Source organism: Botryllus schlosseri, chromosome 4 (assembly GCF_051294905.1).
Source record: "Botryllus schlosseri isolate E-star chromosome 4, Bs_hap1, whole genome shotgun sequence".
Taxonomy (NCBI): Eukaryota; Metazoa; Chordata; class Ascidiacea; order Stolidobranchia; family Styelidae; genus Botryllus; species Botryllus schlosseri.
The window spans coordinates 25,696,728-25,706,904 of record NC_137239.1 but is presented as its reverse complement, the minus strand read 5'-3'; the positions used below and the strand labels follow the sequence as shown (position 1 = coordinate 25,706,904).

At 42.6% G+C, this 10,177-nt stretch overlaps 1 long non-coding RNA gene across 1 annotated transcript; it reads right to left on the bottom strand.

Annotated features, from left to right (window-relative positions):
- Positions 1-1,407: 1,407 nt before the first annotated feature.
- On the bottom strand, positions 1,408-4,524 carry LOC145437581 (uncharacterized). The gene is made up of 3 exons (XR_013914690.1): positions 4,010-4,524; positions 3,759-3,943; positions 1,408-1,675 (listed from the first exon to the last, which is right to left on the bottom strand). It is a non-coding gene; the product is annotated as an uncharacterized LOC145437581 (long non-coding RNA).
- Between the last annotated feature and the right edge of the window lie 5,653 nt (positions 4,525-10,177).

The following is a 10,177-nucleotide window of genomic DNA, read 5'->3' as shown; positions in this document are numbered from 1 at the left end:
ATTAATGCAAACCAACGTGGTGTTTTGTGTGGAATGTTTAAGGGACGGTGAACGATTTGAAAAAATGCTGGGATACCGTGAAGCAATTTTGTTACAAATGTTAAGGAACCGCTGGATTATAGGTGTTATGTTCGTGCATTTACGTTCATTTACGTTACCGCCAATCATTATTTCCTCGTGTGTCGTGCTTAGTATTTATACCCTCTGTTCTGTTGTTTGGTCGTCTTTCGTTTAACTGAAATCTGGACCATGTCGCCTGTCTTAAAGTTATTCTGCTGTATAATATACTGATTTCATATTGCAACCTCGTCGTATGAGTTATTGTTCAAACAAGATCAAGAACATAACAATTGGTGTCAGAAGTCGGATTCATGGTTATTTCTGCGACCGAGATACATCATGGAAGCAAGTATATTGAAGATTCTAGAGAAGCAGCAGGAAATGATGGCAAAGCATGAAGGCAGCATGAAGAAACGATGGCAAATCAACAGGCACAGCTGGAGCAGCAAAATGCTCGGCACAGGGATGATGTGGAGCAACAAGCGAAGCAGCAAGAGATGATAGTGCAACAGCAAGTAAAGCATGATGAAGCAATGGCGAAAGTCATGACAGAGATTGCGCAATTAACGCAGAAGATAAGGCCCTTTTCATACCGGGGTTCCGGGAATAACATTTCTCGAAAATGTTTACCGGGACCCCTCTATGTGAACATATAACACTGGTTTTCCGGGGCGGTATGAACGCGCTTATTTTCGGAGATTTTTACGGGACCGACCGAGTATGAACGCGAATGGCGCAGCTGGGTTCCCGGAACGCTGTCAATCAAACTTTTAGTTACGGTAACGCGCTGTTCATTCAGGCTGCTTGTATTTCGAGGTCAGCTACCTGCGGCATTTTGATCTTCTTGTGTAGCTAATGGTGTTGGAAATGCATTATTCTTGGATTTATATTCTGTATGCTCACAATACGTAGTCACTGACTACTAGTCAGCTTCTTTTTTCTGTGGTTTTGTAAACAGAGCACGGCTAAAAAGGTAGAACACCATCTCCAAATGATGCAGCATTGGGTGAGTTGCCTGAAAACTTTAGGACTTCAACACTAATTTGGTAGGTGATCTTAACCCTTACCAAATTTGTTACATCAGAGGCAAGTGTCTAACCATCTGCTTTGATAGTGGCAGCACAGCAGAGAATGATGTCCTTAGCTCTGAATCACTAACCAAAATCGAAATTGTACCAACGGGCTGGTAAACCATCATACATCATCCAAGCCATAATTTGGTTTTCACCTATGCCTTCATTTTCTTAAGTCACTCCTTTGCTATGCAATGTTAGGTAGGCTAAGTGTAACTTAATCTGATCTTTTTGCAGGTCTAGATGGAGGATACTGATGAAAAATTTGGAACTGTGCAAGTGTGCATTAAGTTATAATTTCTCTCATGAATAAAATGAAACAGCACAAACACATCTGGTTAAGTAAGAGCATTGTTTATTGAGAAAGTCACACAGGGCATTTCCGACGTCTGGGCGAGCGATACTTGGATCACCACCAGGTCTTGTCTTCATTGCGTATACCATTATCTGTATCATTCTCGCCTTAGCGGATTGCAGTTTCTGAGCAAAGCCGAACACCGCGCCTTCAGTCGACCAAAATCTTTCAACCTTCATGTGTGTTTCTGAAAAAGCAATTGTGAATTCTAAGGACAGCAGAAAGGAAATTTATATTACATATTTGAAATTAGCTTTAGGGAAAAGGCTTCATGAGCCGGGGCTGAAAGGGATAGGCTGCGTCATCAGTTATGTAGGCTAGTACGGAACCCTCTGGCTCCCAATCATGAATTTTTGTCCACCCACAACACTCATACAAAGTACTGGAATTTCAAAATGCGCAACTTTAACTAGAACTACTCAATTTTTTAAACTAGCAACTAGAACGGGGGTGGCCAACCTTTTCAGCCAAATCGCCACATTCGATTGACGAACTATTCTGCGGGCCACTAGCCGCGCCAAGCGCGAAAATTTTTGGAAGTTGATAAATTAATAATATTGTCACTTGACTATATTGCAAGCCTGCTGTCATATCGCTGGACTCAGTTTGCAAGGACAGGACTATTCGGCACCTGGACATATCGATATCGAAAGCTTTGTCCAACATGCAGCAATCATTTTGTGCCTATAGGTTTCATAGTCGACGGTCTTTCTGCGAGTGCAAACGGGAGGTCGCGAATATATATATAGTCAGACTCAATCTGATACATTATGCGTTCTTTCATTTTCACAAAGGGGTAACAATATTAAAAGCAAGAAATCGAGTGACAAGATGTTGCGCTAAGCGTTTTTACTTTTGATAAATATAACGCAAAGTATTCTGCTTCATTGTAGTGTACGAAGATCTACCAAAATGTGACTGGCTCATATAGATCTACAATGCGTCGGAACTGATATTTCAGTCATCAGATATCAAGTGTTGCGGCCAGACTAATCAAATTTTTGATTGTCCTTGCAAGTTCACAATCTGTGCATTCCATTTTTGATAATACTACTAATTTCGGAATTTTACTCGCGGGCCACGGGTTGGCAGGCCCTGAACTAGAACTATCAACTTTTCAAAATCTGCAATTAGAACTAAAACTACTCACTTTCAAATATCCGCAACTAGAACCAGAAACTATTCACTTTTTCAAATCCACAACTAGAACTACTCAGTTTTAGTAACTAAAAGTAACTAAGTGAGTAGGTTGATGTACATTGTACATGTCTGACTACGCAGAGCGTCGAGTTCGAGTCATGGATTTATGACTCGAGTCCGAGTCCAAGTCATTGTGTTGACTGCTCAGTTTCCAGTTTAAGTCTATTGTCCATCAATTTGGGTCTTACTTTTGAGACAGAAAGTAGCCTACTTGGCAAGAACAATTGGTCTTTCAGACTTCTTTTCTGACATAATGATTCAAGACCAAATTTGTCTGACCTTTTTGTAGTGGTATGCTACGCAAAAACTGGCTGACATACCGCCATGACAAATATAGAAATATTACTATATGCACTAGGGCTGGGCAAAATCGAGAACCTGAGTGATTCGATTCTGAATCACTTGTAACGCTTCGAGTCGAGTCGAGTATCATCATGATGACATCACAGCACATTGTACTATGCCATAATTCAAATGTGTAGGCTATCTTTTATGCCACCACAAAGAAAATAACGCCTATTGTCCGTCACATTAAAGATACTTTGGTGTTTTGTCGACCATACTGTTTTCATTGCACTGCTTGACAGTGTTATGGGATGGTCATGACTTTGGAAATGTGTTATTTTCAGCACCGTTCGTAGCTTTGTACTATATCTCGTATGTTGCGACACAGCCAACCAAGGTTTCAAGGCTTACTCAGTGGAAAATAGTATCAAAACTACGGTATAATTCTCGTTAGTAAATCAAATTTCAGTATAATTTCAGTACTCGAAAAATAGTATTTTAGTACTCGACTCGAATCATTAAAGTTAATACTCGATTCAGATTCGAGTACTCGAATCATTGTGGCTAGCCCGACAAGGCACCAGCAATTCTTTTTATTAAAATCAACTTGTTTGTTTGTTTTGGGGTATTCATGGTGTTTGTCGACTACTATGGTCATTTACACCAGGCCGATATTCTTCTTATTTTCCGTAACTGCCGACTTATAGCACGGCCCACCTCTAGGCTTTTATAAGACACCAACTTGTGACAGTTGCCTTCTTAAATAAAATACATCTGATGTTTACCTGGATCTATAAACGATTGGCTTCATTGGCTATAGCCTCCAAAGAGCGACAGCTTGTTAGCTACTCATCAAGCAAGAGAAATTGAGTTCGTATAATTTGCTGGCTGCTTTTCGTTATGGTCTCGAAGCTCGTCGCAGAGTATACCAAATGTTTCTCTCACGGATTTCTCGAATTCCCTGGTTTCTCTGTACAGTGTACATAAGACTAGATTTACCCAAACCATTATACAGCAATCACAAAGATAAACTGACTTTGTCGTACGCAGATGTGATCGGTGGTTCTTTTCATTCCAGGACTCTATCCTCTTTGCTGGCTTTCAGTTTCTGCTCTCAGCTTCGTTTGATAATATACAAGCCAGGAACATGCTCGGGCTCTATTACTGATACAGGTATATTGAGTATAGAGCCCCATACACATTGAGAAGGCATATCCGCAACATCCCATAGCTAAAAGTTGGAGCCAACTTCTCCACATCTCACGAATATGCCTCTCCCACATCGTTTTCCACAAGCATATTACAACTGGAACACCCCACAGACATGGTTTCGTAACTATCAACAATTACGGAGAATCGCGTTCATACTGGCCATAATTTCCCGCGAATTTACCGAAAAAACGACCTGTATGAACAGAAGTTCGCGGTAACTCTAAATAGGTATGAACGCGCTCTTTTCCCGGAACTGTTTCGGTAATTTTTTCTCTATGTGAACATCGCCTGTTTCGGAACTTGTTACCGAAAGAGTTTCGTAAATCCGGTATGAAAAGGGCCTAAGTCCCGGTGCGTCGACATCTGAAGCTACCGCTCCCAAGTTTTATTCTTTCGTAAAATCAAAAGAGAAATAGGACCAGTATCTGCAACGATTCAACCATCACCTAGCAATCTACGGCGTTTCCAGCGTGGATAAAAAAGAGCGTGTCTATACTCTCATGGGTTGGACCTGAAACGTACTCGCTCCTAGGTAATTTGTTAGGTGCTGCTGATGCCAGTGCGCAAACCTTCGACGCGTTGACTGAGAAGTTACTACACACTTCAAAGACTCCATTCATGTGCAAACAGCCAGGTACGAATTTTACAATTGCAAAATGCAACCGGGACTGTCGTACGCCGATTGGATCGCAACTCTACGCGGAATCTCCAAGGATTGCAACTTCACATGCTAAAGGGAAGGCTGTGATCAAAGCTACGTTCATGAGCTAATGCGCGATCTCGTCATAAAGAAACGCCCCACGCGGATGTGAGACGGCATTGTCTAACACAAACCAATCCATCCCTCGACGACGTTTTCAAAGTAGCCGCAACACACGTGAGAACGCTGGAAACTGAAAGGGTTATCCAGGGCGAGAGTAACGGTAAAGACACTTCCATCGTCAACAAGATAAAGGGAAGTTATCAGAAGGGGAGAAAACCTTCCAAATTCATCCAAGACGACTTCCCGAAAAGACTGAAATCCTGCAGCCGCTGTTTCATCGATCACCAGAGAAAAGACTGTCAAAATCGACATGCAATATGTCAGAAATGTGGTCGTAAAGGTCACATCAAACCTGTGTGCATGTCCACCAAACCTAGTATCACGCAACAGGTCACATCCGTCAATTTCTGCTTAGTGCCATTCCTCTCCTTCGACATCGATCAACTATATCGACGAGTAGGGAACCAGCTTCGGATCAACTCCAGCATTAACGGCATTGCGTTGCCGACACAGTGGGACACTAGTGCACCCTCCTCCATGTTGGGATTGACTGGGTACAAAATTTTGGGCTCTCCAAAACTCACAGCATACCATTGCTCTTTCGTAGCATACGACGACAAGCCACTGAAAGTGAAAGGTATTTGCACTGTAACCGTGCAGGTTGGTTCCGAAGTTCGAGTTGGCTAGAAATTGGTAGTTCTCGACGAACACTGCGGGCGATGCTTTCTCCATTACCGCTAAGGAAACGTCTGCTTTGGATGCAATTTCCTCGCAGATGGTCAAATCGCAATCATGTGCTACTATTGACATTTGTGATTCGAACGACAAATTGGTATCTTTTTAGTCCAAATTTCCCTCCCGTTTTCTCTAAGGTATTAGGACGATGCACCAAGACAAAGGTGACAATTCACTTGAAACCTAATGCCAAGCCCGTATTCAACAAGCCACGTCCTTTGCCTTGTGCAAGGCAAATCGCTGTTCGAACCGAATTGGGTAGATTGGTCAATCAAGGTATTCTCGAACCAATCAATTACAGTGAATTGGGCAGCACCAATTGTTGCCGTCACCAAGTCTAATGGATCAGTGCGCATTTGTGGTGACTTTAAAGCATTGAATCAACAGATTCAGATAGGTCAACATCCCCTGCCCTCTTAGATGAAATTCTTCACAAGTTACAGGGTGGTTGTATTTTCACGAAAATTGATCTTGCCGATGCTTATTTTCAGCTAGAATTAGATGATGATGCGAAGAATGTGTGTGTCATCAACACGCAATTCGGTTTATTCCGTTATCAACGCATGTGTTTCGGAGTTGCATCTAGTCCCGCAAATTTTCAACGTTGTATTGATGCCATGATCGGTGTTGCTAGTTTTATCGATGACATAATCGTTACAGGCATTGATGAACGTGATCATTTTCGCAACTTATCGTTACTCTTTGAGCGCCTCACCGAATACGGTTTCACGGTCAAATTCGCGAAATGTGAATTTTTCAAAAGTAGTATCGAGTATCTTGGTCACATAATTGACAAGGATGGCAAACGGCTGTCTCACAAATCCGTCGAAGCAATCAAACAGTTGCCGAAACCTCAGGATGTTCGCCAGATACAGGCATTCCTGGGCAAAGTCAATCATCATCGCGCGTTTATTCCTAACTTCACGAATAAAGCCGCTGCCTTGTATCGCCCTCTTCAAAAAGACGCGGAATTCATTTGGAATACGGACTGTGACGCAGCTTTTCGCATTCTAAAAAGCGACGTAATCGACGCTGCGCAGTTAGCTCATTATGATGTGAACAAGCATCTAATTTTGTCAACGGATGCTTCTCAATTCGGAGTCGGCGCTGTCCTCTCAATCGAGCACAATGGCGAAGAAAGACCGATCGCGCACGCATCGAAAACGCTTTCCGATTCGCAAATATCTAGGGATGGTGTGAACGCGAGGTTCACGTTCGCGTTCTGTGTGTGAACCTCGGAAATTTAGAGGTTCGGGTTCACAACAGAACCTTGGTAGGTTCTGCACTGTGAACCTTTTTCATATATTACTATTTTCACTTCATTATGACATCTTTCGTTCAACATAATTGCATTTCAACTGTGGACCACTCTATGCATGGCGCTGGCAGTATAAAAAATCAACACTAAACGAGCATGCATCTTGACAATCTCAAAAGGTTTACTTGCTTTGTTACAAAAGTTTGCTCGAAATATCCAGCTTACCGTTTGTGAACATTTAGTGGCTCTCTGCTGTGAGCTTGACCCGCAATCACACAACATCACGAGCGAAATACGTAGTCAGCGAATGATGCTTATTCAACCAATCAGTGAGATTGATATAGTTTTCTGGTGTAACAAATCTAGCAGGCGTACGGGCACAATCTTGACATATGTTTACTGTATCATCAAAACCAAATCCGTGCGATTGAGTGGCTACTGCTGTATAATTTGCTGATCGGGTAAAATCGGTGGCAAGTACAGAAACCCGTTTTACACTCTGCTCAATATCAATGTAGCAATACTCAGACACCGAATACATTGTCCGGTTTGGCCTGGACCGTTAAGGCGTAAGCAGACATTCCTTTGCAAATCCTCGTCGAAATTGTTGGCAAAGCGACGGATGATATTGATTTTATGGGATTATTATATCCTTTGATTGTTTCAGTTGATACATTTAATGAGGTTGACAACGCCAATATGTACTTCAGCATTGTGGCATTATGTGGCCCGAGTCGTCGCTAGGTATCGTGTACAAATGTACACTGTACATTATTATTATTGGCTATCTATCACTTCATTGAAAGATAGGTTAGAATTGGCAATATGACGTCATGTGACGTCATGAGGTTCACGTTCGCGTTCACACAGAACCTTTCAAAAAGGTTCGCGTTCACGCGAACCTGAACCTTTCAGAGGTTCACACCATCCTTATATCCTACTCTCAAATAGAGAAGGAAGCTCTGTCAATCATTTACTGAGTCACTAAATTTCGTCAATTCTTGTATGGTAGAAAATTTACGCTCGTAACGGGCCACAAACCGCTTTTAGCTATTTTCTCGCCGGACAAGAAAATTCCTGTGATTACAGCGCAACGCTTACAGCGATGGGCACTAACGCTCATGGCTTACCAATACGATATTCGGTATAAACCGACCAATCAGCACGGTAACGCCGACGGTTTTTCTCGCTTACCACAGGGTCCAGACCCTGAGTTTGACGAATTGGAAATTCGTGAAAACGCGGAGATCGTTCACGCTATTAATATGGCATTCGATGGCTTACCGTTAACTCGCAATGAAATTCGCGACGCAACGCTGACGGACAAAACCATGAAACTAGTAAAATTATTGGTCACTCATGGTAATTGGAATCCAAAGACGCACATTGAGGATTTTTCGACTCGCAAACATTCGCTCTCTCTGCACGAAGACATAGTCATGGTCAATATTGTGGTTTTCAGCGCGTAGTAATTCCGCAATCACTTCGCTCGCGAGTCTTATCATTGTTGCACGAAGGACATTGGGGTATCGCGAAAATGAAGCAGATGGCTCGCCGTTACATCGCATGGCCTTCCATTATTCGCGACATTGAAAATCTCGTCAGGAGTTGCGACGCTTGCCGTAAGGTAATGAAAGCGCCCGATCGTCAGTATCGCGAATGGCCAGAAACTTCTGAAAGCTTTGAACGAATTCACTTGGATTTCGCAGGTCCAATAAACAGTAAAATGTTTCTTGTCATCGTTGATGCGCATTCGAAATATCCTTTCGTTAAGGTAATGAATGTCGGTTCTACCACAACCTTGTGTGTGGTCAACGCTTTGAGGGAAGTCTTCTCTGTCGAAGGCTTGCCCATAACAATTATCACGGATGGCGGGCAGCAATTCACATCGAATGAATTCGATACGTTTTGCTCTAATTTGTCAATCAGCCATATCGTATCACCGTCTTTTCACCCTGCCTCGAATGGGGAAGCCGAGCGTTTCGTCCAGACTTTGAAAGCTGGATTGACAAAAAATTGCGACGGGGGAAAAGATCTCAACTTCGCGCTGCAAACACTTCTCGCTACGTACCGATGTGCACCGCACCCGGGAATAGACTGGAAAACGCCTGCTGAGATTTTACATGGTCGACAGCCGCGCAATTGGGGTTTGTGCTCGCCCTTCGATAAATCGAAACCCGTTACGCCTTAGAAAATCAGTCACTCATTTCGAGATTGGTTCCTCGGTGTACGCTCGAAGTTACCGACGCGGACCAAAGTGGGTTGCTGGCGTGGTGACGGAAATACTGGGACGTGCTATGTACATAATAAAAACAGATCATGGGTATTGGAGAAGGCACAAACACCAACTCCAACCACGCTTGATTTCAGGTGGCATACAGCCACACAGGAAGTTGCTCAGCCTCAACAGTTACAAGCTGAGCAACCATTGGTTAGGAACAGGGCACAAGGTCCTGCAACTAGTCCGGCTCGTCTGACGGGTAGATGTTATCCTCTTAGAAATAGGAAACCCACCGATTTCTATAGACCTACGTAAATGTGGGAAACCCTCTAACTTACAGGGGAAGACTGTTAGGTTCGTGCATTTACGTTCAGTGTTGTTTAACTGCTAATTTCTATAGAACTAGTAATTAACTCCAATCATTATTTCCTCGTGTGTCGTGCTTGTATTTATACCTTCGGTGTTCTTTTGTCTGGTCGTCTTTCGTTTACCTGTTCTCTAGATCGTGTCGCCTGTCTTAAAGTTATTCTGCTGTATAATATACTGATTTCATATTACAACCTCGTCGTATGAGGTATTGTTCAAACAAGATCAAGAACATAACAATAGGGTACTTATTAATCCGTAACACTTGACACTATTCAAAGCTTTAGCTTTAACAGGCATGGGATGTGATGATGGTAATGAGATATCTCCGATATCACGATATTTAATTTTGATTGTATACCTCTTTCAGGTTCGCTCCACATACATTCGCCTTTCTCGTGGCAATGTTACCAACTATATTATTGGGAATAGAATATCTGGAATATCCTGAGGGACTGGAATATCCTGAGGGAGTAAGTATTAATCATAGGCCTTATATGGAATTGAGTATTTCGCCGAGGTGGTCAAAGTATAGTCAATCAAGCTACAAGTAAGTAGTTGTGACTAGCAGTCCTAAATACGATATCGTGGGCTGTCAGAAGCCGGAAAATGAGTCCTTCTGAAGATACAAAGAGCGTGGTTGTTGTTG